This window comes from Balaenoptera ricei, chromosome 6, assembly GCF_028023285.1.
Source record: "Balaenoptera ricei isolate mBalRic1 chromosome 6, mBalRic1.hap2, whole genome shotgun sequence".
Taxonomy (NCBI): domain Eukaryota; kingdom Metazoa; phylum Chordata; class Mammalia; order Artiodactyla; family Balaenopteridae; genus Balaenoptera; species Balaenoptera ricei.
Window position 1 is genome coordinate 5016055 of NC_082644.1, and position 25391 is coordinate 5041445.

General features: G+C 36.7%; 1 protein-coding gene across 5 annotated transcripts in view; it reads left to right on the forward strand.

Annotated features, from left to right (window-relative positions):
* GALNTL6 (polypeptide N-acetylgalactosaminyltransferase like 6) overlaps positions 1–25391 on the forward strand; it is a 1732831-nt gene that overhangs the window by 634655 nt on the left and 1072785 nt on the right. The window lies entirely within an intron of this gene.

A 25391-nucleotide genomic window follows, 5' to 3' on the forward strand; every position in this document is an offset into this window, starting at 1 on the left:
TCAAACTGATCACTTAAAAAAGGAAATGTTATTATATGTAAATTATGTCACAGTAAACCTGTGGGGGGCTGGATAAAGAAAGAAAAGGAAATTACACCCAAAAAAAGCTCTTAAAAGGGAGAGTGACTAAATGGGTGTGGGATTTTTTTCTTCAGTAACAAAAGTGATTGATTGGAGCATCTGGAATGAGGAGAGAGGGAGAAATTCAGAAAGGGAAGAATGGTGCCCATGTGATTTCTGGCCATTTAGGATCCAGACACAGACGGGTTTTGTTTGTTTTTGTTTTTCCAATATCATCTTATTGTGTTGATATATTTCTACACTTCACCTAATAATTTTAAAGATTTTTAAATAAAGGTATGATTGAACTAAAATTATTAAAATTAACCAATTTGTAGCATGTACTTAGCCATGAAATAAACGTATTCCTTCAGAATCCATTTTGTGCAATGGTCAAACTAGCATGAGGGTGAGTTTTATACCAGCTATGCTAATACATACATATATGTGTGTATTATATATGTATGCCTTATAATATATATGTATAATATTATATATTATAAAATATATTTGTATATTTAAATATATGCATATTTAAATAGCTGACATCAGTCTTATTAACATATAGTTCATGAATAATTGACTTATGTGTGGAAACCCAGTCTTGGTACAAAGAAGCAAACTCAAAAGCAGTTGAGTTTTAATATACTTAAAAAAAAATAATCAGTATAAACATAGTGAATATATTTAGGGAATTTTTATTAATTTCTGATATTTTTACAAAGGGAAATTTTACTTTTATGTGACTGGTATTTAAATATGTGTAATATTTAAGTATATTTACATGATAAACAAAAATTTTAAATTATTTAAGAAGTGAAGCATGCTTTCAGCAGATTAGAAATGTTCTGAAACTAAATTCAAATACAATTAGCAGTGGAAAGTTACTCTTTGTGTTACCCAACAGCTTTTGGTAAAAGCTTCCAAAGATAGTTACTCCTAACAACATGAAGCATTTAAAAGTATATTTCTGTCCTCATTCAAATTACTTTAATGTTTTGGTTATATTATGGCTCTGTGTATTTACACAGTTTTTCCTGTATCAGTGGACGAGAAACCCAACTTTCTATCAAATAAGCTCTGGGTCAGGAAATAAAATTAGAAAACTAATAAAAGTGGAGATGTCAGGGTTCTTGCCATTTTCCTAGCAGCAGGAAAATCCTCGATTTGGTATATCACAGTCTAGTATTGCGGATATGAAAAGAGATGGCAAAGTTTATATTACAAATTCCATTTTGAGAAAGTGTAGCTCAGACACAGTATTCCTGAAATTCACCATTTAGAAATTGGCACATCAGTCTGTATTCACGTAGTTAAATCACATATTTATGTATGATATACACACAGAATGAAGAGGCACAACTAAATGCCAAGAATTTAAATTTGAGAACTCTATTATTCAAATGACATCTGCTAATATTTGGATCTCTTTATATTCAGAAACCCAAAAGGAAGCCATTATAAAAATATGGAGAATTCATGCTAAAAATTGTTCCATTTCTTGCATCATCTTCATTAAGATAATTATTTTTAATGAATCTATTTTTCATATAATTGCTTTAACACTTTGTCTTATTATACTGGATTACAAAAACTATTCTCTTCCACACCCACCTCCTTCTTATGTTTTCATTTTCATCATTTGATAAGTCAGTGTTTACTCTTGTAGTATGGACAGTTAAGAAACCTGAAGGACCGTTTAATTTTTTCAGACTTTGAATATATCAGGTATTTTTATAACCTTATTAGGCTAAATGAGGTTTATGGAATATAGTATCACCGTAATAGTAATTATTGAATAAAATGAGTATTTTATCCTCCAACAAAATACTTATTCATATCATGTCACATTGATTACAACAAAATTCTATAATAAAAAGGAATGGGGTTCATCTTCAGGTTTAATTGTCAGTGGTCGGCAATTTCTTTGTGAATATGTAATCCATATTAAAACTCACTTATTTAAGATCATTCCCCAAGTTTCATGCTTGGTGCTATTTTAAAGCATTAGAAAGCATTCCATTTTTGAGAATTTCATTATCTGGTTAAGGCTATAGCACCTATATATGAAAATAATTAGGTTATTATTTAAGGTAAATATATCCTTCGATAAGTAAAAAAGAAAATAATCAATTGAGATTGAAATTAGTTTAGGAATTACAAAAAGTGTAGGAGTTTCAAAATAGAGGAAGAACATCCCAGGGTTAGGTTATCCCATAAGAATTTCATAAATTGTGTGATCCAAAAAAGGACTAATGGTTAGCAAATTTGAATGTGTTTCAAGAAATATAGACGTGATTCAAGAGGCAGTGGGAAAAAATAGACTTTAATAACAAGGAGAGTGAATAAATGGAGAAGGATTTCAAAGCAGGAAGACTGAGAAAGAGGAAGAGAAGATAGAGGTAGGACATTATTGTTACAAGGTGCTGAATCACACTAAGATCAGCGATTATGGCTTAAAGTTGGGCCAAGAGAAAAACAAAGATTTGGAGAATTAGCAATGATACTGGGCCTCCTAAAAGGTGACAGTATTGGTCCTGCTTAAACTAGCAAATTCCCACCCTCCCCCCAGACTATGTAGGAAGATTGGGAAGGAAAGATAAGGAATGAAATCCCTCAGACAAGAGACTCTGGGGTGCAGGAACGGAGGGGCGAGAGCTAAGGAAAATGGTCCGACCGCCTTTCGTATCAGGGAGCCCTACTAGGGCTTTTCCACGGCCAGGAATGGGATACCTGCCACAGGAGAGCATCTGTCCCCTGAGAAGCTGGATGCAAAGCCGTGGGAACCAGCAAAGAGAGGACTATACCTGAAGCCAATTAAGTACGCAGAGTTCCTTCTGCCTCCCCGCTCTCCCTCCTCTATAACCAGGGCAGTGAGTCTTTGAAAGTAGACGAGAGCAGGGAACATCCCAGCACCAGACCGTGGACATCCCCTCTGGCTCCTTTCAGGTTCTGGAGAGGGAAGAGCAGAGAATAAGCAGGTTACTTCAGACCCCTGGAGCTTCAAACCTGAGCAGTGGCAGTGAACAGGGGTTCCTTGACTTAATATTTGTTTAGGTATTCTAAACTAGATTTTTAAAGTGTTTAAGAGGTTATGGAATCCACCTCAGATATCATTTAAGATATCTGTGAGCTAGCGAAGAAGAAAGATTTGACATAAAAATATGGGAATTATGTTTCCCATAAAAAATTTATAATATTGCCCACACAAAGTTTACAGTCTTCAACAAACTGATTGCTCTGGGAAAAAAGAATGAAGATAAATGACTGGATTTTGGAAATAAAAGAGATCAAAATGAAACCATGCGTACAAGCTTGTAATTCTGTTAGAACCCTAAGACTGTATTGTTATAGAATGTTTTGAGAGATACATCATTATGTGACCAGTGTAATTTTATTTAATTTTGAAGATATGGGGTGAACTTCAGGGGGCAGTATTACACAGGCAACAAGAAATAAATAACTCAAGCCAGAGAGGTCTTGGCCGGAGATCTAGTTTTCATGGTCTTAGAAGTTAGTTGAAGCCGTTAGAAGGGAGGAATTATATGAGGTGACACACAGAGAATTATCAGCAAGGTGTTAACAGAGCCCTTTCTTATTCAGGATATGAACATAGAGGAGGTGGGGGAACACATGGTCACAGAGAATAAGAAGTGAAGACTCTTAGGACTTCAGGTGTCTATACATTTGGAAGTGCAGTAAAAGTCAAGAAGAGTGATGAATGCTGGGTTCCATCATCTTCAAGAGCAGATTCATTATGTGAATGAGACAAAGAGCAACACTGATGATTTGATGGCTGGTGAGGATATGCAGTTACTTCATCAAAGAGGTTGAGGCTGAAAGCAAAGGGGAATCAACAAGTGATATTGAGAGGAGACACAGGAATCAGGATGGGTGATGTGTGGAGAGAGAGCCATGAAAGAGACCAACCGGCAATTGCTATTGCGGCAAGTGAGGTAGATGTTAACTTTTAGTGTTGAGCGTATGCTCCATTGTAGAACTGTTAGTCAGTAGTGCTGAGCAAGAAAGCCATGGCTAGATAACACGGCTAAGCTAAGGTGCACACGGAGAAGATAATTTTAGAAGAACACAGGAGGAAATCACATCTAACATATACTAAATAGGATAGTTTTGAAGTAATTGCTTCTGGCACCCTATCATCGAGGGATATATAATTACTGTTTTTGTTCTGAATTATATCTTTTCCCAGAGTGGGGAAGAGAGAGTATTCAGGAAGGTGAACTCTATTATGTCATTCTGCATTACAGTCATTTAAGAAGTGCCTGCAATCAAAGGTGAGCAGAGAGTCTGATCAAAAGGAAGCTTATATTATTCTAAATGGAGTAGGAATAGTCAAGAACTTAAAGAGGTGTTGTCTCCTGGAGAGGGAGAGGTGAAAACTAAAGACCAAACTGTTACCCAAAGTCTAGAATTATCTTATGCACTCATCATGGATACGATCATGTTTTGAGGATGTTTATAAGGGGTATAAATCAGCCATTGAAATTAATGTATCTTGCTTAGCTAAGAGGTGACCCAGTTTTAGAAAAGATGGAAAATCAGCAATTGGGTCTTGTGATAAAATATTCTCTAAACTTATGCTGATTTTTACCTTGAAGTGTGATCTGGGAAAGATCACCTAACTTCTGTTTTCATAACTTCATCCAATCGAAAAAGTAAACATGATGAGTTTACTTGCTAAGCTTTGCACATGAGGTTGTAGAACATAGTAAATAAAGTATTGTTAAGCATTTCACACACCACCAAGGCCAAGTGTAACTGACGGCAGAAAGAAAATCCATGAATAGAAAGCTTGCCAATATTGTTTTATACATATCAGACTTTAAGGTCTGCGTTAGACATTTTGGAATGGAAAAAAGTGGGAAAGCAAGTAATTAGAAACAAACGTCTTTAGAAGGGTCTTAAAATGTATCCATTTATAACATTATTATATTAAAACATTTTTCTATCTGCTAAATCTGTAAAGAGTGTGGATTTAATTGTAAGCCCAATTATCATGTTTTAAGTTCTCAGTATTGAAGCAGCATACTGTTTACTACAGATCAAAGCAGTAGTTAAACTCTTGAAGACAAAGAGTTTGACTGTTTTGCCTATTTGGTTATGGTTTTGGAATATCAACAATGGCTTTGATTTTTGGAATATTGACAATAATTATTATGGATTTTAAACATATCAATAGAAATCCAAAAAATATAAATATATGAATAAATGTCTTCAAAAAACTTTATAATAAATGAAAAGTTCTTTCTCTTTTAAAATAACATATTTATTCCCTGGAAATAATTGACTAGCCTCAAGCTTTATAGTCATTTATTTCCCCACCTCAGCCAATAAAAAAAAAGGATACCACTTTTTTCTTGTTTTTATACCACTTTTCTCCCTTCTTCTCCTCCTCTTCCTTTACCATTTTCACCTTCTTTTTAACGTTCTGACTTGTGCTCACTTTTGACCCATTTGCACGGATTTTTCAGTGTGTCTTGCAAGTAGGTTTTGTACCACAAGGGGGAAATCTGTCACATAACAGTAAAGTAGATTGCAGATAAATCGGCTAAAAGTAAAACACTGGTAACATTAAAAAAAAGACAAAACAAAAAGCATAGCTATAAGATGTAAATAATTTATCATTATTCTCTCAATGTGAATGTATGGGTTTTAAAAATTGGAATTATGTCTACCTGGAAATGTCCTCCTTTTAATCATCAAAAGCACTCACATGAACACATGATTAGCACTAAGCATCTTGCAAAATTAAATGGCAAACATCCAAATTATAAATGAAGAGTCTACATTGTAAAAAAAAAGCAAAACAAAACAGAAGAGAAACCCCAGAGGCCTATATATATTCATGTTTTACCCTGTGCACAATTTAATATATTTTGCATGCTCCAGCCATATTATTTCATTCAAACAGTAAAAAATTAAGGTCATATTTCTACATTTTATATTTGTATTATTAAATTTGAAAAGATATACACCCCAATGTTCACATCAGCATTATTTGTAATAGTCAAGACATAAAAAAGCAACATAAGTGTCCAAAAACAGATGAGTGGATAAAGAAGATGCAATACGCACACACACACACACACACACACACACACACACACACACACACACAATGGAATACTACTTAGCCATGAAAAAGAATGAAATTTTGCCATGTGCAACAACATGGATGGACACGGAGGATATTATACTAAGTGAAGTAAGTCAGACAGAGAAAGACAAACACTGTGTGATATCACTTATGTGTGGAATCTAAAAAGTACAACAAACTAGTGTATATAACAAAAAAGAAGCAAACTCACAGATATAGAGAACAAACCTAGTGGTTACCAGTGGGGAGAGGGTAAGGGGGGCAAGATAGGGGGAGGGGATTAAGAGGTACGAACTATTATGTATAAAATAAATAAGCTATAAGGTTATAATTTAGACACATAACTAATGGTCATTTAGTCAATAACAAAGGCCACACTGAACTATTTTGATTCTCATAACTGATTATTTAGAAATGTGCAAAGCAAACCATTTGTAATATAATTCTATATTGGTTCGTTCTTAAAAATGAAAATAAAGTCCAAAAAAAAAAAAAAGAAAGAGTGAAAACTTCACAATATAAAAAGAATGGAAGAAAAATTAAAACTATATCAAAAGACATCGATGAACTTTACTTTCTACACACATTATTATCACTGAAGCAATATCCTTTCAGAGACCTGAAGTGGTAATGAAAACTCTACATTTCCAGTTCATATGATTCAGCTAATTAAATACTGCATATTATCTTTGAAAAAGTATGGATTTAGCACATTAAAAAAGCTAATGATGTGACATGTCCTCTTCATCAGCAGTTTCTTTTTAACACAATATTCAGGAATTACATTGCTGATTAAATGTCTCAGCTTTTTCTTCTTCTTCTTTTTTTATTTTAACAGACCAAAACTGAACTGTAAAAATACATACTGACTAAAACCCTTAGAGTGATTAAAAGTACTAAATTCTGGTTTATTTCCCTTGATATTCTTATAAAGTATTTAAACATACATAAAATGAAAAGCAAATAAAAAGAAAGCAAACTCTAGCAAAATCCAAACACCATGGACTAGAACACTTTAAATGTGACATAAGTAAATAGAGATGGTGAAAACACCAAAACACTGCTTTCTCAGGCTAGACAGAGATGATTATTGTATAAAAAACTCCCTTTGAAATTTTCTGCCAATTCCATATGAAATGTCTACATCTGGGGCGGCGGGGTGGGAAATGTATTCTACGTATTGGGTGGAATAAACAGTGTCAAATAACCAGTCACAATAAAAATAGGGGAAAAATCCCGCTTTAATAGCATTTGCAAGGTAAACTGAAAGATGCTGAAAATTTATTTGACACTAAAAGTGGAAATTTACAAATTCATGAATGAAATAACACTGAATACACTAACTTTTAGCAAACTGAAATTTATGACAAAAGCTTTTAGAGATTTAGCCAAATATTTTCAACTAAGACTTTATTTTTACATAATCTGATAATATCTTTTATTTTAAACCTGTAATCTGAATAGATTTGATACTTTTGTGAAATGAATATTTATATGCCTATATTTATTTATCTGTTTTGGTCATGTTTATGTATATAAATTATTCACTGCCAAAGGAACATTGATAGGCTAACAATACAGATTTTAAAAGACCTAAAAAAAATTAACCTGGGGTATAATTTATAATTCAATCATTTTAAAATGAATTTTCCAGTACAATTTATGTTTGTCTATTTACTTACTCATTTCCGTAATTATTTAATGGCACAGCATGATTTTATGTGACTTTTGAGCTTTGGAACATGAGAGACTCTAGCTTTACTCCTGCCTGGCATTAACTAGAATTTCTAATTAGGCAAGTAAATAAATGTACACATGCATACATAACTGTTTATAGTTAACCTGTTTGGATAACCGAATATATGCCTTCTTTGAATGATTGACGCTGAATCTACCTCTGTGTAGAGGTAGGATGGAACCTCAGAAAGTTCTGGCCCTTCTCTGACTACATGGTCTTGAAAATACTAAAGAAAGGGATGATGATTCTAAACAAAATGTTTTCTGTCTTTTATCTTCCACCTCATTTTGTAAATAAAGATTGCAATGAAAGCTGGGTGATTTGTATAATGCCCAAGGGCTATCAACAGTTTACAGCAGAGGACGTTTTTCATGACACTTTCTTTCCCTAGATATATTATTTTTGTATTTCTGCACCTGTGCCACAAGATTTTGTGAAAATGAATAAAGTGTTTTCAAAACAAAAGGCATTTACATACAGTATTTTATCCTTTGCTGCTTTAGTGTCATGAAAAGTAACAAGTTAATTTTTTTCAGCATTGAAATTCCATAGAACAGAAAACATGCTTACCATAGATTATTAAAAATGAGTGCTAAGAATCCCAGTTTCTTCTATTTCCCAAGGTAATTGCACTTCTGAATTTTCACATACTATTTATATTTGTGAACTCCTTGATTCCTGACCCCAGATCATCTATTACAACTGATGAATGAAATAATGAATTACAGGGAAAAAATAGATAAGTAAAGAAAGATTTCTCCCTTTTTAAATGATTATAAACTTAAAAAAATTGACTAAAAACACATTTAAAATGCATTAGCAAGAAATATCCTAAGAATTTTCCATTTGTATTTCACAATTAAGATCTTTTTTTGAATAAGAATTAATTATTGATTATAGATGAGCAAATTATTTAATTTAGGGGTCTGAAATATCTTGGAAAAGGTTAACAATGGAGATCTGAAATGAAAGCAATAATTTACACATACTTGTATTTTTTCTTTCTATAAAAGCTGTCATATTTTTCTCTTATTATAATACTTCTGTGACTTGGGGAAGAAGCTCTCTCAGCTTTATTTTTGGAAATGCTATTTGTGCAGAATAGTAACTTCAAAGGCTTAAGTGTTCTTTCATCTAAACTGTTGGAAATGTATAGGAATCAATCATTCTCCTTGAATGATGAAAGTATCAAGGATATAGGTGTTTTAAGACACGAGCTTGACTTGTACCCTAACTTTTATCTCATTAAATCTTTGCTGTGTTTTTCACTCCTGACTCCTTTTAATATTTTAGACCAGAACCTAAGCCCCAAGTCAAAGCCGTGAGAAGGTGAATCTTTCCAGCCCTTGTGCGTATGTATTTTGGAGGTATCTTTGTTTCCAGACTTTTTACTTGAACATTACTTTAGGGGAAACAGTTTTACTTTTCAATTACAGGAAATCATAATGTGTTCAGGATTCACGATTCAGTTTCTCATTTTGGGCGTGTAAAGGTACCTTGTTACAACCTGGGAACTCTCAGTACTCCATCTATATACCAGCCCTTTTGGGTGTCCAGAGAGCTCTTAGACAAAGCTTGGACAAAGGAACAGAAGGAAGTGTTCTTTCCACGCCACCCGCCCAGGAAGCATCTAAGAATATGGGTCCCTTTATTGACTAGGAAGATAGATAATTAATGTGGGAGAGCAATGAGAACAATGGAATTTCTACCCAGAAAATCTCACCAGAGCCTTTGGGGTCTTTACATTTTTGTGATTTGTATTTCTGGCCCACATCCTGAAGACAATCTATCGTAGTTCCCTCCTCAGAAGCAAATTTCTAAGAGAGATTATGTGAATAAAATAGTTGCAGATTCTATAAATACTGTGTACTGTGATAATGGGCATACCTGTTTCTCTCTTGTTCTAGACACGCCTGCATCTCTCTCCCACCCACCAACTTGTATAGTCCTAGAAACTAAGCAAAAACAGTTAAAGAAGGAGAACTTTGTAGGTGACTCCCTACTGACTTAAACAGTCTGCTAATTGGCCAAGCACTTTAATGGAACTTTCAGGTATAATTATAACTCTGTAAGGAGGCCTTTTAATAGAACATTTTACATCAGTGAAACATCAGTGAAACTATGTGAATTAGATGGATTCCATATTTGCTGAGGGCCATTCATCAACTTGGGGAGTGTTCATATTTCATGTGGGTCTAGTTATACAAATGAACCAACGTTCGGATTGGAGATTATGAGTCAGCTACTACTTATTTCTTTTCTTTATCTTCTAAAATATTACTTATCATCCCTGTTGCCACTGCCACTAATTACCTTTCTACCTGGACCAGACTCATGTCTTCTTCATTTTAAAATTAACAAAGTGTCTGGGAATCCTGAAACTTTCTCTTTCATGGTTCCAGGTTAATAAAACATGTCAAATATGATCATATTCTCAATTGTCTTCCAGGGAAAAGCTGTAGCATTTTGCAGCCTGGACAACTTGAAGCTGTGATATTTATCAGCTGATGGCCAGTTATCCTTAAAATAATTCTGTATTGCCAATTATATCTTAAATTCCTAATTTTCTTAAATTGATAGTTTCTCTCAATTTCACATGAGTTTTAAAATGCCACTTGACACAGCCGTTTTCTAAAATATTTTAACTGCTTTTATTAATTCAGCTATTAGAATCCTTCACTAATAACAACAACAAAAAAAAACCTCTACTGGCCCATTACTCCTATCTTAAAATATAAGCCTCCCTGAAGTTTCTAAACTCGGTATTTATTTTCAAGACACAAGGGAAACAAAGGAAAAAAGTGATGCTATATTTGTTTTCCTTCAAAAGAAAAACTGGGTTAAAATTCTGCATAATTGTGTAGTTTTCTAAAGGTTTTTTTATATTTTAATACTATAACATTTACTATCTGTGCCATTAATTTGGCATGACTTGAATTATACTTTTGCAGTATGTGTATGTGTGTGTTGAGTGTTATGAATGTATCTGTGTGTGTTATGTGAAAATTAACTAGATGCACAATGTTTATCCACACATTTTCCCTTGTCCTGCATTGTGGGGCTGGGTCCTAACTCTTTATGATTAGTTTAAGAAATCCCTATTCCTAAATAAAAATAGTTAATATGCTGCCCTTCCCTTACAGCTACTCTGCCTCATAACAATAATATGTGCATTAACTTCAATTACACCTAACTTTTGATGAGTTATTGTTCTACAGTACTCTGTCATTGACACTCTATGTTGCTATTAACGTTTAGTAAATCTTTTGTGTATGTTTGTAAAAATAATTTGCCCTGTGTAATAAAATCCAGAGAATAAATTACAGCTACTAAAACTTGAAAGCAGTGCACTTCACCTTTTAAAAATGAAGCTTACAGAAAGTAAATCTAATAAGAATGTTTATCACTAAATGTGTTGGCTGAGGGACTCATGAAACACAGACATTCGTCAAGTCTTTTTGTCTACGTTGCTCCTTTTAGACTGATGCATTCATGAGTTATATGGTTATTCATTTTGATTTTGCCCCTGAATTCTCTTTCCTGGATCATTCCAGAATATTCATTTTTCTTGTGGAATCGTTAAGAGACTGAGTCACCTCCTCGTGCTGTGCTCAGGCCAGGACCGTGCAGCACATTAAACAAGAGTTCTGTTCTTCGAACGTTGCTTGTGTGACCTCACTGCTTATTTTCCTCACTTGAAATATATTTTTATTAGCTGCTGATGATCTTGTGTCTTACTATTTAATAGAGTTTAATATAGCCCTCTTTTTCAGTGCTATTAAATATTTTACTTTGTATTATATTGAACCAGATAAATGATATTAGGGAAAACTTATGAAAACCATATACAGTTTTTAAAAAATTATGGTTTATCTTCTCTAGGCGCATAATCATGTTTATTTACTTACCTCAAAACCTCAGATTACTTATTTCATCACTCAAATACTAATTTTGTTTAAAATCTTTAAGACGCAGTAGTGTAAAAAGCATAAAGAAATTACATGAATATAGACAGTATTTATAGAGAGAGAAAATAGGAAGGAAAGTAGAGAGAATATAGGTCAGTTAGCATGTAGATATGGAGAAACACCAGGTTCAAAATGTTGCTGATGAAAACGGTCTTTGAAGCAGTTGTGTGTGTGTATCTCTCATCCATGGACAGTGCTTCACAGTAATTATTTTTCTTGGCTGCTGGCTACAATGAGAGTGGCCTTGCAGCTCTGAAGGGTGCTCTGTGGCACCGTGTCAGTAAAATACTCCTGTTCCGGTGTTGCAGGCAATCAGAAATGGCTGAGTTTCACTTTAATATCATAACCACTGAGCTGTGTTTCTGTTGGCCCTGACATTTAAAAGGCTGGCTAGAACTAATAACTCGCTGGCCATTTGCGACTTTTCTGCCTTCAGCTACCAAGGCAATATTGCGTTTTCTCTTATTTTCTTTAAGTTCTTATTTTTGTTGATATTGAAGTTTCACAGATAATGATAAGTGAAGAATTAGCTTATTCAAATTCATTTTAAGCAGTGCTTATCTTTTTAAATTGAAGTATGGTTGATTTACCATGTTGTGTTAATGTCAACTGTGCAGCAAAGTGATTCAGTTATATGTATATATACATTCTTTTTCATATTCTTTTTCATTATGGTTTATCACAGGACACTGAATATAGTTCCCTGTGCTCTATGGTAGGACCTTGTTGTTTATCCATCCTATACATAATAATTTGCATCTACTAACCCCAACCTCCCAATCCATCCCTCCCCCACCTGCCCCTCCCCCTTGACAACCAGAAGTCTGTTCTCTGTGTCTGTGAGTCTGTTTCTGTTTTGCAGATAAGTTCATTTGTGTCATATGTTAGATTCCACATGTAAGTGATATCAAATGGTATTTTTCTTTCTCTTTCTGACTTATCTATCTTACCCAATCCAGAAATGGGATATTGTTATAAGGTGATATGAGTCTACTTAATGCTTGAAGGAGTTCATTTAACTAGGATTTTTAAAATAAACACAACAAATGTACTACTTGAAAATAACCATTATTTATTGACTATCTATGTACCAGAAATGATTGTAGATGCTAGAGAGTTATCAGTGGACAGAAAAAGGCAAAGTGATCCCTGCCCTTGACTCTGGGGAATACAGGAAAGAAACACATAAATGTGTAAAAAATATAATATATTTTTTGTTGTTGTTGGATGGTGTTGGGTGCTATGAAAAAAATAATAATGAAGGAGGAAGGGAAGATAAAAATTTCCAAAGGGCCAGGGAGGGACAGTGCATTTTCATCTAGGGTGGTCCAGGAAAGATTAGCTGAGGAGGTGACATCTGTGCAAAAACGATGGGAGACAAGGGGGCCAGCTACATGGCGACTGCAAAATCCTCGAGGTAGGGTGTGCCTGGCACATTCAGGGAAGAACAACAAGGCTGGGCTGTCTGGAGTGGAGTGGTGGGGTGACCGTATGGAAATGTTTGCTCACACATCCCACTGTACGCTAATCATTTGTGTATCTGCTGTCTCCCCTTCCAACTCTGAGTCCTGGGAAAGTACGGTACAGTGTCTGCTGGGTGGAGGGTATTCTCTTGGCTTGAAATGAGACTTGGATCTGGAAAAGGCCAAATCCCAGCGCTCAGTGGAACAGCTAGAGGCAGAGTGATGCCTGACCCCGAGGACTCCGCCTTATGGGGTGGGCACACTGTATCAGTTTCCTGTAGCTGCTGTAACAAATTACCGCACGCTGGGTGGCTTAAAACAACCACAGTTTATGCTCTCACAGTTCTGGAGGGCAGAAGGCTGAAATCAAGGTCTTATTAGCAGGGCGGCCGTCCATCTGAAGGCTGTAGTGGTGAGCCCACTCCTTGCTTCTTCGGGCTTCCGGTTTGTTTCTTCGCATGTGGGCACGTCACTCCAGTCTCTGCTTCCAAGGTCACCTTGACACCTCTCCTTCCCTGTGTGTCTCTCTTCTGTGTGTCTCTATGTTCCAAACTCCCTTTGCCCATCTCTTGTAAGGATACAGGTAATTGCCTTTAGAGCCCATCTGGAGAATCCAGGATAATCTCCTCTCGAGATTTTAGTGGTCACATCTTTTGCCACACAAGGCAGTTTTACTCTTTTACCACATAAGGTAATATTCACAGGTCCTGGTGATTAAGACACAGACATATCTTTCTTTTTTTGCAGGGGGCATCATTTAACCCACAATAAGCATAAATGACAGGGGTCTCTAAGTAGGATTCAATACTGAAATAGGGATCTATCTTGAAAGAACGCCCTCCTGTGAAGTAGGACCTGTGAAGAGATGGACAAGAGAATAGGGCCCTGGTCACCCTGATTGGAGTGGATAAGGCCTTGATTCTCAGATGAGGACTGGCCTACCTTCAGGCAGTTAAAAGGGAAGCTTTGTCAGGCAGCCCGTGCAAACTAGAAGGTGTTAAGATCAGAAGCCGGTAGAGGTGCACAGCTTGTGTCAGTGGCCTTCACACACCACTCCCCAAACTCAGCAGCCTAACTCAGTAAGAACGTGTCCTTCCTCACTGAAGGTTAGTTTATTTTATTAGATTCCTCTTTCATGAACCAACTTTGAACTTTGTTGATTCCATTTTGTCTGTTTTGTGTTTCATTAATTTTACTTCTCATCATGCACAACTTTACACCAATACATTTGAAAGTTCATATGAAATAGACAAATCTTTAGAAGAATACAAGTTGCATGTTGACAAAGAAAGAACTATAAGTTCTAAATAACTCTATAATCGAATTAAATCAATAGTTAAAAATTTTCTTTGAAGAAAATTCTTAGTCTACATGGCATCAGTAACAAATTTTAACTCCTAGGGGCACATGATTCTAAGCTTACACCAACTGTTTTGGAAAATAAGAACGTATGTATACCAACAGTAGTTATACGATTCACATAACCTTGAGATCAAAAACAAATAAGGATAGTACATGAAAATAAATTTACATACAAATTTTACCCATGAACATAGATGCAAAAATGCAAACTTAACTATTAACAAACCGAACTCAACAATGAATAAAAAAAGGTAATATAATCTATCTTGTTACATTAATTGCATGGATTCAAGTTTATTTAAAATTGGTAAATCAGTTAAAATAATATACCATGTTAAATTTGAATGAAATAAAGCACGTTAGCTCAATAGATGTAAACAAAAATTTAAAAAAAAAAAAGAATGTGTCCTTCCTCACTGTGCAGCCCAGAGCGTGACCCTGAGGGTGCTGGCACTCTCCTCCACGCCACTTTTTAAGGACGGAGGCACAGAGACGCTCTGCCACCTTCAAAGCATGATGCCCGAGATCGCCTTCGCCGTCAACATCCAGCTCGTAAATGGAGGCAGAGTCTGGCCGATTCCTCAAGAGATTCCTCAGGACTAGGTGCCTACGTTCCATGGACCAGAACCCAATCACATAGCTAATGGTGGTTAGGAAAATAGGATCGACTAAACTCAAAGGCTGAACAACATGGAGCTGAAAGAGGAACCTGTCTGCTCCAAGCAAAGGTAGATCCTCATCCAGGTCCTGCATGTTTGACCTGAACAATTGCTCCCCTGCCCGTGTTGGTTCACATTTGGCCTTGTTGCTTCCAAGCAGCAGCTTTGATGTGCTTGCTTGCCTAGAGGTCTAAGTGCTCTGCAATCTTCCTCAAGCTTTAGTTATTAAAATGAGATTTTGGGGAACTTCCCTGGTGATCCAATGGTTAAGATTCTGTGCTTCCATTCCAGGGGGCATGAGTTCGATGCCTGGCTGGGGAACTAAGATCACGCATGCCGCATGGCACGGCCAAAAAAAAAAAAAAAAAGATTTTTCTGCTGATCATATGAGCTCACCAGCTGTGTGTGTAGTGGACTGTTGATTTGTTCTTGAACTGTAAGTATTGGCCTAGGGATTCCCTGGTGGCACAGTGGTTAAGAATCCACTTGCCAATGCAGGGGACATGGGTTGGAGCCCTGGCCCGGGAAGATCCCACATGCTGCAGAGCAACTGAGCCTGTGCGCCGCAACTACTGAGCCTGCACTCTAGAGCCCACGAGCCACAACTACTGAGCCTGTGTGCCACAGCTACTGAAGCCTGCGCCCTAGAGCCCATGCTCTGCAACAAGAGAAGCCACCGCAATGAGAAGCCTGCGCACCGCAGCGAAGAGTAGCCCCTGCTCTCTGCAACTAGAGAAAGCCCGTGCACAGCAACGAAGACCAAATGCAGCCAAAAATAAATAAATAAAATAAGAATTGGTCTAAGACTGCAAAAGACCTGTCTACGTGATGCCCTGCAGGGGCCTTGGGCACCTGGCATTTCCCTGACCAAATAGAAAGACCAACTAAAATATGAAAAGTGACGTTTGTAGAATCAATAAGACCAGTTAGGAAGATAGTCCAGTGATACTGTGGGAGATGATGGTCTGAATTAGGACAGGGCGGTGGAAAGGGAGGAAGGGGACAGAGTAGAATAACCTTTAACCCTGAATCAAAGTGTGGAGATCCATCCCACTGAGAACCTAGGGCAAACCAGGTGTCTCAGGCTTCCCTCTTGCTTTCTGACTTGTACGTGGGGAGAATTGAAGAGACAGCCGAAGACTAGGAATACTTATTTTCATTTTGTTATGTTTTCTTTCTGCCAATGTATGTTACCATAGCTTTGTTTTAAGATTGTCTTCTCTGATTAGGGTTGGGCAAAATCCCTTTTGTAGCAACCTGCTTAATTTGCGGCTTCAGTTGTCAACACGGAAGACATACGTTTAAAAAAATCAGTGTGAAAGAAGCATCTTGCTTTTCTTTTCATTGATATAGATGACTAAGGGGAAAAATTCTTGGCTACTTTCACTTAAAAAGAAGTATCCCCTATAGAGAGGTGATCATAACGATTAGTTAGATGAAGAGCAGTATAAAAGTACTTTGGATATACCTCTTAAGAGATAGACTTCCAGTGTTTATGTACTCAGATGCTTTCTTTAACATACACTTTAAAAATTTCTAATTATGAGGCATCTAAAATTTTACAAAGGTAACATCACTGACGCATATGTGCCCGTAACTAAGATTAAACAGATGTTAACGTTACGCTTTATTTACTTCCCATCATTCCTTCATTGAAAGAAATAAAACGTACTCCTGTCAACACCGTCATCCCTCTTCCATTGCTTGATCCCTAGAGGTAAATTTTATGTTAAAATTGCTGCATGCCACACCTAATTACTTTTATATTTTTATTAATCAGGCATTTATTTGATCACCATAATGACTAAATTTTCTGTTTTAAAATGATAAATAGTATGATATACTTGTTATTTTGTAATGTAATTTTTGTAATGCAAATTTACTTAATTATATATACATAATATGATTTCATGTTGTTTTAGAATGCCATTGTATGTGTATTCCACATTTATTTATTCTTTAGCTACAGAAAACATTTTTTTCTACTAGTTTTCTGATATGTCTTTGTACATGTCTCATTGTGTACATGTGTTACAGTTTTTGGAGTTAAACTCCTAGTTATGGAATTTCTCATTCCTGGGATATGCACATCTTCAATTTTTCTAGAAATGGGTAACATTTTATCTAAGCTCCATGAATATGAATGAGTTCCTCTCTCCTACCTCTTCACCAAGGCTTGTTATTATCAGACTTATAAAAAATTTACTATGTTATGGATATGAAACAGCATGTCATTATTGTTATAATTTATTTTTACCTGATGACTTATAAAAACAAACCTCTTTTGGTTTCTCGACCCTTTGGATTTTTAACTCTGTGAAACTCATGTCTGGATTCTTTGCTTATATTTCTGCTGAGATGTAAGGTTTTTCTTTCTGATTTTCAAGAGTTATTTTTATTTTCTGGACACTAAACCTTTGTTGGCCATAGGTTTTATACAATAGTTTCTCCTTTTTGTGTCTTTTCCTTTAATATTTTTATAATGTCTTTTTCCCCTTAAGAGTTTCCTTTATTGATGTTAAAATGTTTTACCAATATTCCTCCTGTAGGTTTAGTTTTGCTTTAACTAATACATAATTGTTTATTGTATTGAATGTTAGGGAGCCCTCTATATATTTTTTTTTATATCATAAGGAATAGCCAACAGTTTCAGAATCATTCATGGACTAATACAGACTTTCCCATGAAATAGAAAAGTACCTGGTATTCAAAGTACCTTGTTCCATTGAGTAAATACCATGCTATTTTAAGAATTACAAGTTTATAACAAGGAATTCAGATATGAGGCCTCCTTAAATGTTATACTACTATTTGAGATTTTCTTGGCTGTTATTGGCTATTTATTCATTTCTTTGCTTAGAAGAAAAACGGCCTTCTAAGTTTTAAGGATAGTATTTGTGCATTTAAGTTGGAATTATTTTGAATTTGCAGAGAATTTTCCTTCCTCTACAAAATTGAGTTCATGAACAAGTATACTCTATCTTCATGTCTTTCACTATCCTTTTACAGTTGTCTGATGTATTCCGCATATGTCCTAATTAGAGTACATATTTTGGGGTCACCCAGGACTCCTCTGTTCTCTCATGCCTTACGCTTCACCCTTGCTCACCTGTTCTATTAGACGGTGCATCATCTGGCCCTAACCTGCCCTCTGTTCTCACTTCCTACCACTCCCCCTCTCGCCCTCCAGCTCATTCTGCTCCAGCCTCACTGGTCTTCTTGCTGGGGGAGTATGAAAATCGCATCCCTGACTCGGGGACTTTAAAATCTTTGACTCCCTCTGCTTGGAATGCTACCCCCTCCCTCATGGATCTTTGCCAAGTTGTCTGTCACGTCCTTCAGGTTTCTGCCCAAATGCCACCATCATACGTAGGTCTTTACTCATGCTCCTTGAGTACAGTAGATAAATTAGAACACCCTCCATCGTTCCCTATCCTTTCATTACATGGTTTTGTATATTTCAGAGTAATACCACTCACTGATCGTTTTCAGTCTATGACAGTATTCCCAATATCTAGAACAGTGCCTGACTGAATAGCCACTCAATTGATATTTTTTGAATAACTGAAAGACTAAGAACACCTAGAATACATAACCTAAAGAATATAACCTAAAGAATGAGGTGCTATAAAATTAATTATTTTAATCGGATTCTTTTCCAAGCTATGTTCCCTAATTGTTATCGGAGAATGAAAACACAGTGATATCTACAAAATAATGAACATTTAGTAAGTATTTAGTCTACACCAGGTGGTGTTCTACGTAATTTGCATATTTATTATCTCCCTGAATCCTTATAACAACCCTATAATGTGGTCACTGTTACTGTTATTTCCTGTCAAGAGATGGAAACGTTCAGGTCAGGAAGTTTAAAAAATGTGCCGCTGGTCATTTAACAAGCAAGAGTGGAGTCTCTGGGATGCAGTGGAATTGCTGTTGTTTGACTCTAGAGTTTTCAGGGCAGGACACAGAAAGAGGAGTCTTAACAACAGGGGCTGTTTTTCACTCTAGGAAATAACATTAGAAAACAGCTGGAAAAGTTTAAGACAGGAAGGCTATCAAGAATAAGTGAATGCATGTCCATGTGCTTGTGTATGACAATTAGCTTTTCCTTTAACTTTCTCTTTTATATTTCATTTTATAAAAGAGAACAATATGAAAATTGTATCTTTGAGAAAATACATCATTAATGTACTTCACAATTCATAGTCCTCTATTTTTCTTACCTAAGGTTCACCATCAGAGGATACATCATTTGCCATTTTATTTTATACTTAAAATGTTAGACAATAGTTTTAAGTGTTACGATATTCTGTTTGATATCAAAGTTATCTTAAGGAGCATAATAACTCTTATTCACTGTTTTCACTAGTCGCAACTCCACGGTTAATTACTTATATTTCTGCATATTTCAGTTGCACTGACTAATCTATAGTAACCAGACTGGTCATTTCTCTGTGACATCATTGTACTTCCCTTGCAGATCATTAAAACCCTCTCTTATTGGGGACCAACATTGCCTGACCTTGTTTCCATTTATTCCCCAAAGCTCATTTCTTCTCTGTATACAATCCAGTCTACTTGCTGTTCCAGAAACACATCTTTCACATTTAACCTCTGTGCCTTCACTCAAATCCTATTACTTATATGTGGAATCTAAGGAAAAAAATGATACAAATGAACTTATTTATGAAACAGAAACAGACTCACAGACTTCGAAAACAAACTTGTGGTTACCAAAGGGGAAACATGGGGGGGGGGGCAGATAAATTAGGAGTTTGGGATTAACATATACACACTACTGTATATAAAATAGGTAATCAACAAGGACCTACTGTATAGCACTGGGAACTCTACTCTGTAATAACCTATTTGGGAAAAGAATCTGAAAAAGAAGAGATACATGTATATGTATAACTGAGTCACTTTGCTGTACAGCAGAAACTAACAAACATTGTAAATCAACTAGACTCCAGTGTAAAATTAAATTTAAAAAAATCCCTTATTTCATCGGAATGCTTTTGCCACTCTTCTTCCCTTGTAGTTACTCAAATCCTGTCAATTTAAAATAAGCAATTCACATTGCATATCTCTTCCATGAAGGCTCTGTTTACTCTGTCTATAAATGTGACACCACCAGTCGCAGAAGTATAGATGGAAGAAGGGACATGCATTTAACAAAATACCAGTAGTGTTCCAAGCAGGTTCCTTGACTTTGTCACTGATTACTTAATTACCTAATGGCTTTGTGTGCCCAGAACTCTCTATTTTCTATTATCACTCTTTGAATGAAACCCTTACAACATCAAGCCAAGAATCTTGAGCGAAAGTGCTTTATTAGAGGGAGAAATCTTGGATAGATAAAATTGTCCAATAAGCAGTCTATGGTTGCTCACTGTAGTTTTGGAATTTAGTCTTCGAATTATATCTGTTAATTTAAATGGGGCCTTTTCCATTAGCTTCCTTGGGCAGGGGAATTACATTGTTGCTTTGGTGATACTTCCCACTTTTGCTGACGCATGTTAAGTTTGAGGTCCTTAAATTCAAGACTCTGGAGGAAACTGTTTCTCTCACAAGAGATGTCTGTTTCATTTTAACATTTGGTCTCTTCCTCCTGTTATTTATACTAAATTACAGGCAAGTATCTGGCCTCTTGCATCACTATATTGAGTCAGTATAATACGGTGGAAGCAGATGATCGGAGTGTAAGTTACAGTCACGTGTTTTTAGGCTCCATTTCCTTACCTATAAATAATGCACGCCCCACATCCGTAGGAGCTGATTAGCGCCCCCAATGATGTAAATACATAAATGTGCTTTATGGAATATGAAAACGTTGAAATGTTAACCGATTTGAAATGTTAATCAGTCTGCCTTCTCTAGAAAAGTCTGTAGCACAAACTTTCCTGGCTTTGGTTCTTTCCCATTTATAAATAACTTTATGCATGTCGTTGACATATCCTGTGTATGGATAAGCTCCTTTTCACACGAAAAAGAGAGCCCCGCAGTCAATACAAAATTAGATGCGAAACTTTGCCTGATGCCAGCCTTTGCTTTGGTCAAGGGAAGGTTTTCCCTCAATGCTTGTCAGTATTTTCTGAGGGGATGTTTTTTGCTTGTGTCTTTAGTGGAAAAGTCTCTTGAGAAGCACGCATCACAGAGGAGGGTCTGCTGACTTCTTTCTTCCCAGGATTCCTCAGCAATGCCATTGTGTCTACATTGCTAGTAGATTGTGTTCACAAAAAAAGTTCTTCAGGCATGTCTGCAGGTGGTTATTCAACTACATCTTGCAGTGTAACAGTGACTGGCCATCATGCCAGCTTTTGTTCTTAATATAGGTCTAGCCCAGCAGAGTTTTAGTGAATATCCTTGATTGGATTCATGCAGGAAGGTATTCCAGGTCGTTCTTGCTGACAGCCTACTCTGGGTTTACTGATAATTTGGATTTACTGATAAAGTTATAGCTATCTCATGTGGTCATCACTCTCCAATTTCTATTCTTCTAATGCTGATTTTAAAAATATTTGAAAATAGACAACTGTTAATGACTGCAATTTCAATTGCATAGCTTCGTATTAGGGTTAAGGCATACGTTCATCATTGTCTTATGTGAAAAATAATTGTCAGAGATACTTTGATATTTTGTTTGTAGTCCCTCAAATGTGAATCTCAACTGGACATAATAAAATGATGGGTGGGGGAGGATGAGGAGGAGAATTCGCTTTATCCATTCCTGGTTACCTGTCCCGCCGTGCATGACGACGTATTGTCACTCCCATCTGTTCAGTGCATCATAGGAACTAGTATTAAGAAGAAGTATGCTCTTAGTGAATGAAGCTGAAAGAGTACACAGTCACTGGAACCAAAATATTCAATTCACATTTGTATGTTTTTTTAAAATTTTTATTTATTTATTTATTTATGGCTGTGTTGGGTCTTTGTTTCTGTGCGAGGGCTTTCTCTAGTTGCGGCAAGCGGGGGCCACTCTTCATCGCGGTGCGCGGGCCTCTCACTATCGCGGCCTCTCTTGTTGCGGAGCACGGGCTCCAGACGCGCAGGCTCAGTAGTTGTGGCTCACGGGCCCAGCTGCTCCGCGGCATGTGGGATCTTCCCAGACCAGGGCTCGAACCCGTGTCCCCTGCACTGGCAGGCAGACTCTCAACCACTGCGCCACCAGGGAAGCCCATGTATGTTTTTTAGTTAATGAAATTTTGGGGCAAAAAGCTCCATTTTAGAAAAGCCTACTTGTGTTGTTATTCAGCTCTGTTATTATTCAGTGAAACACGATAGCTGGCAAAACTTTTTGTTCAGGGAATGCATTTGTTGCAAGACATCTTATTGCATCTCAAGAGAATTATTTTGTTAATTGTTTGCTCATAATAATATATCATAGAGCCTTATTTTTCACTTAGCAAGCTTGTAGCAGGAGAACATAACCTAGAAATAGTTCACGGAGGATACTTCAGTACGATTAAAGATGATTTGTGTGGATGACTTTAAATAATATTTAGGAAAAGTATGACTATGTGTGAAAACTGCTGCTGCTTCCTTGTCATATAAATCGTATACATAAATACTAACAATATAGTGTCTTTAATGGCATTTATGTTCTGTTCTTTCAAGTCGCCACTGTTTTCTCAAGGTGACTACGACAGTTTTGGAGCTTTGCAAATGAAGTTGTAATATGTAACAGGTCACGTGCCTCTTGGTCACCGTCAGCAGCCAAAAGGTGAATTGTGCTGGGTGGAAACCGGGTGTTGTAAAAAGGAGAGGGGGGGTGAGAGAGAGGGAAAGATTATTGCTTCTGTTCATTATCAACCTTGAACAGCTGCCCAGGGAGGCTGGAACCTGGCAGGCCTGCTGTGCACCTCTCTGAGACTGAAGTCATTTGAAGCCAGGTTGCGAGCAGCTGGTGGCCGAGGTGTCTTGTCTCAACAGCAGGCATGTCTGCAGAGCTCTTCAAGGAATGAGCAAAGGACTTCATAGAGAGAAAGTCCTTCCGGAGTTCTTGGCACGATTTCATAGGCACATTTCTTTGGTGTATGTTGCTTTACAGATGAGTCAAGACAATTTAAGACAAAAGCAAATAACAGGGTGTTTGGAGAATGGACTAGAAAGCTATGCACATCTAAGGTGAGACCTGAAAGAAAGCTTGGTGACACCCCCTCCGCCCCTGTTTTATAGCAAAAGACACAGATGTCCAGACTAATGAATACACGACACCTGCTCATACAGTTAGACTGTTACTGGCCAGGGTTCTTGGCCTCCTTAACCAACAGAAAATGATTAGAGGCCAGACAAGAAATTCAGGCAAGGCTTTATTGGGGCCCCTGCTGCAGTACGGGGGGAGCGAGAACAAGTAACAGGTTGCCTCGCTGGCTCCCTGGGGAGGGGAGAGCTGGGTCCTTATATGGGGTGAGGGTAGGGGTGTGTCCAGGGGTCGGGCCAGAGGGGTAGCTTAGGTGGTTTGCCCGCCCCTTTGATGGTGGTGAGTGCAGAGGGCATGCGCAGTGCCCTGCTTTTGCTCCCAGCTCTTCAGAAGTGGCAGTTGGGCTTTTTGGGCTTTTTTTGTGTCTTGTTGTCCAGAATTTGCCCTGACTGCACGTGCACGCGGTTATTTTTAGTCCCTTAGAGTTTCTTTGTATCTTGTTGCTTGAGGAGAGTTGTGTCCAGGTGCAAGCCCTGCATAAAACGGTCCCGGGTCCCAGCCTGTCTCAAGACCACCAGAGATCTGCAGTTTGAATCCAGATTTCCAGTGTCCGTATTCAATCCCTTTTCCAGGTGTATTAAATCCTTGCTGCTCGAAATGTAGTCTGCAGACCAGCAGCAGCAGCTTAACCTGTTAGTTTGCTAGAAATTCAGAATCTCAGGCTCCTTCGCAGACCTATGAATTAGAACCTGCATTTTAGCAAGATTCCCCATGAGAGGTATATGCTGTGTTAAATCATTAAGAAGAATATTCTTAAGAGTGATAAATACGTTTATGAGTGACAAAGGTAGAAAATTGCATGGTAGGTAAAAAGGATAATATCCTTAGGTCATCCATTCATTATAACATTCATCCCACTCTCTTGTTAAAGATATCTACTTGTTAGATTTTAAAAGAGCCTCACTTTTAATATAGTAATTTGAACTTTCAGATACATAAGAATAGTTCTGTTCTTCAGTAAGTATAATTTTAACTTTGTAGGAAGGCCCTAGGTACTGTCACAACTTTTAGTTTCTGATCCCAAAATTAAACAGATTTTAATTTTAATTATTAGCTTTCATAAGGGAAATGTAAACAAATATTTATTTTTTATGTTCTATTGTTTCTACTGCTGTAAGAGGATTGAAATTAGTCATGTCTATAAATAGGAAGTAGTTATAATCAAGTTTATTGTTATTAACTCATTTAAAAATATTAATAGAACTTATACAACATGTTAGGCACTTTGCTACATACTAAGTTTATTAGGCGTTGATTGAGACTATTTTATTTTACACAAGATTCTAAAAATGATACAATTTGCATAGTATATTGGCGTACTCACCTAGGAGAGTTGGCAAATGATTATCATTGGAGATAAAATGTGAATATTACCTTGATTATTTTACAGATAATATTTTCTCTAGTCATGAATATTGGCTCTGGGTCAGCCAATGGCAGCTACATGCTTTATGAACATCAGATTTACTCTTTCATCTCTCTGTCCTGTTGCTTGGCAGAATTCATGATTTTAGAGACAGTTTTCACTAACTCGAGATTAGCTAGCCAATGATATTTGAAAGATTTAGTTGTATTCTTTTAGTCATGCAATTTTAAAACACCTCAAAGATTTTTTTGTAGACTGTGGTATTTTATCTCTTTAAAGTAGGGTTTTTCTATCCATCTCCCCTTCCCCACAAAGCACACACTTCGCCTGCACACCCAGCTTTTTATTATGTGGCTTGGGGATATTTCCTTTGTTATTTTCTACCACTGATGTCTGGAGTTTGGCGGGAAACTTGCCTTTGTTAGGAATAAAATAGAAAAGCAAAAAC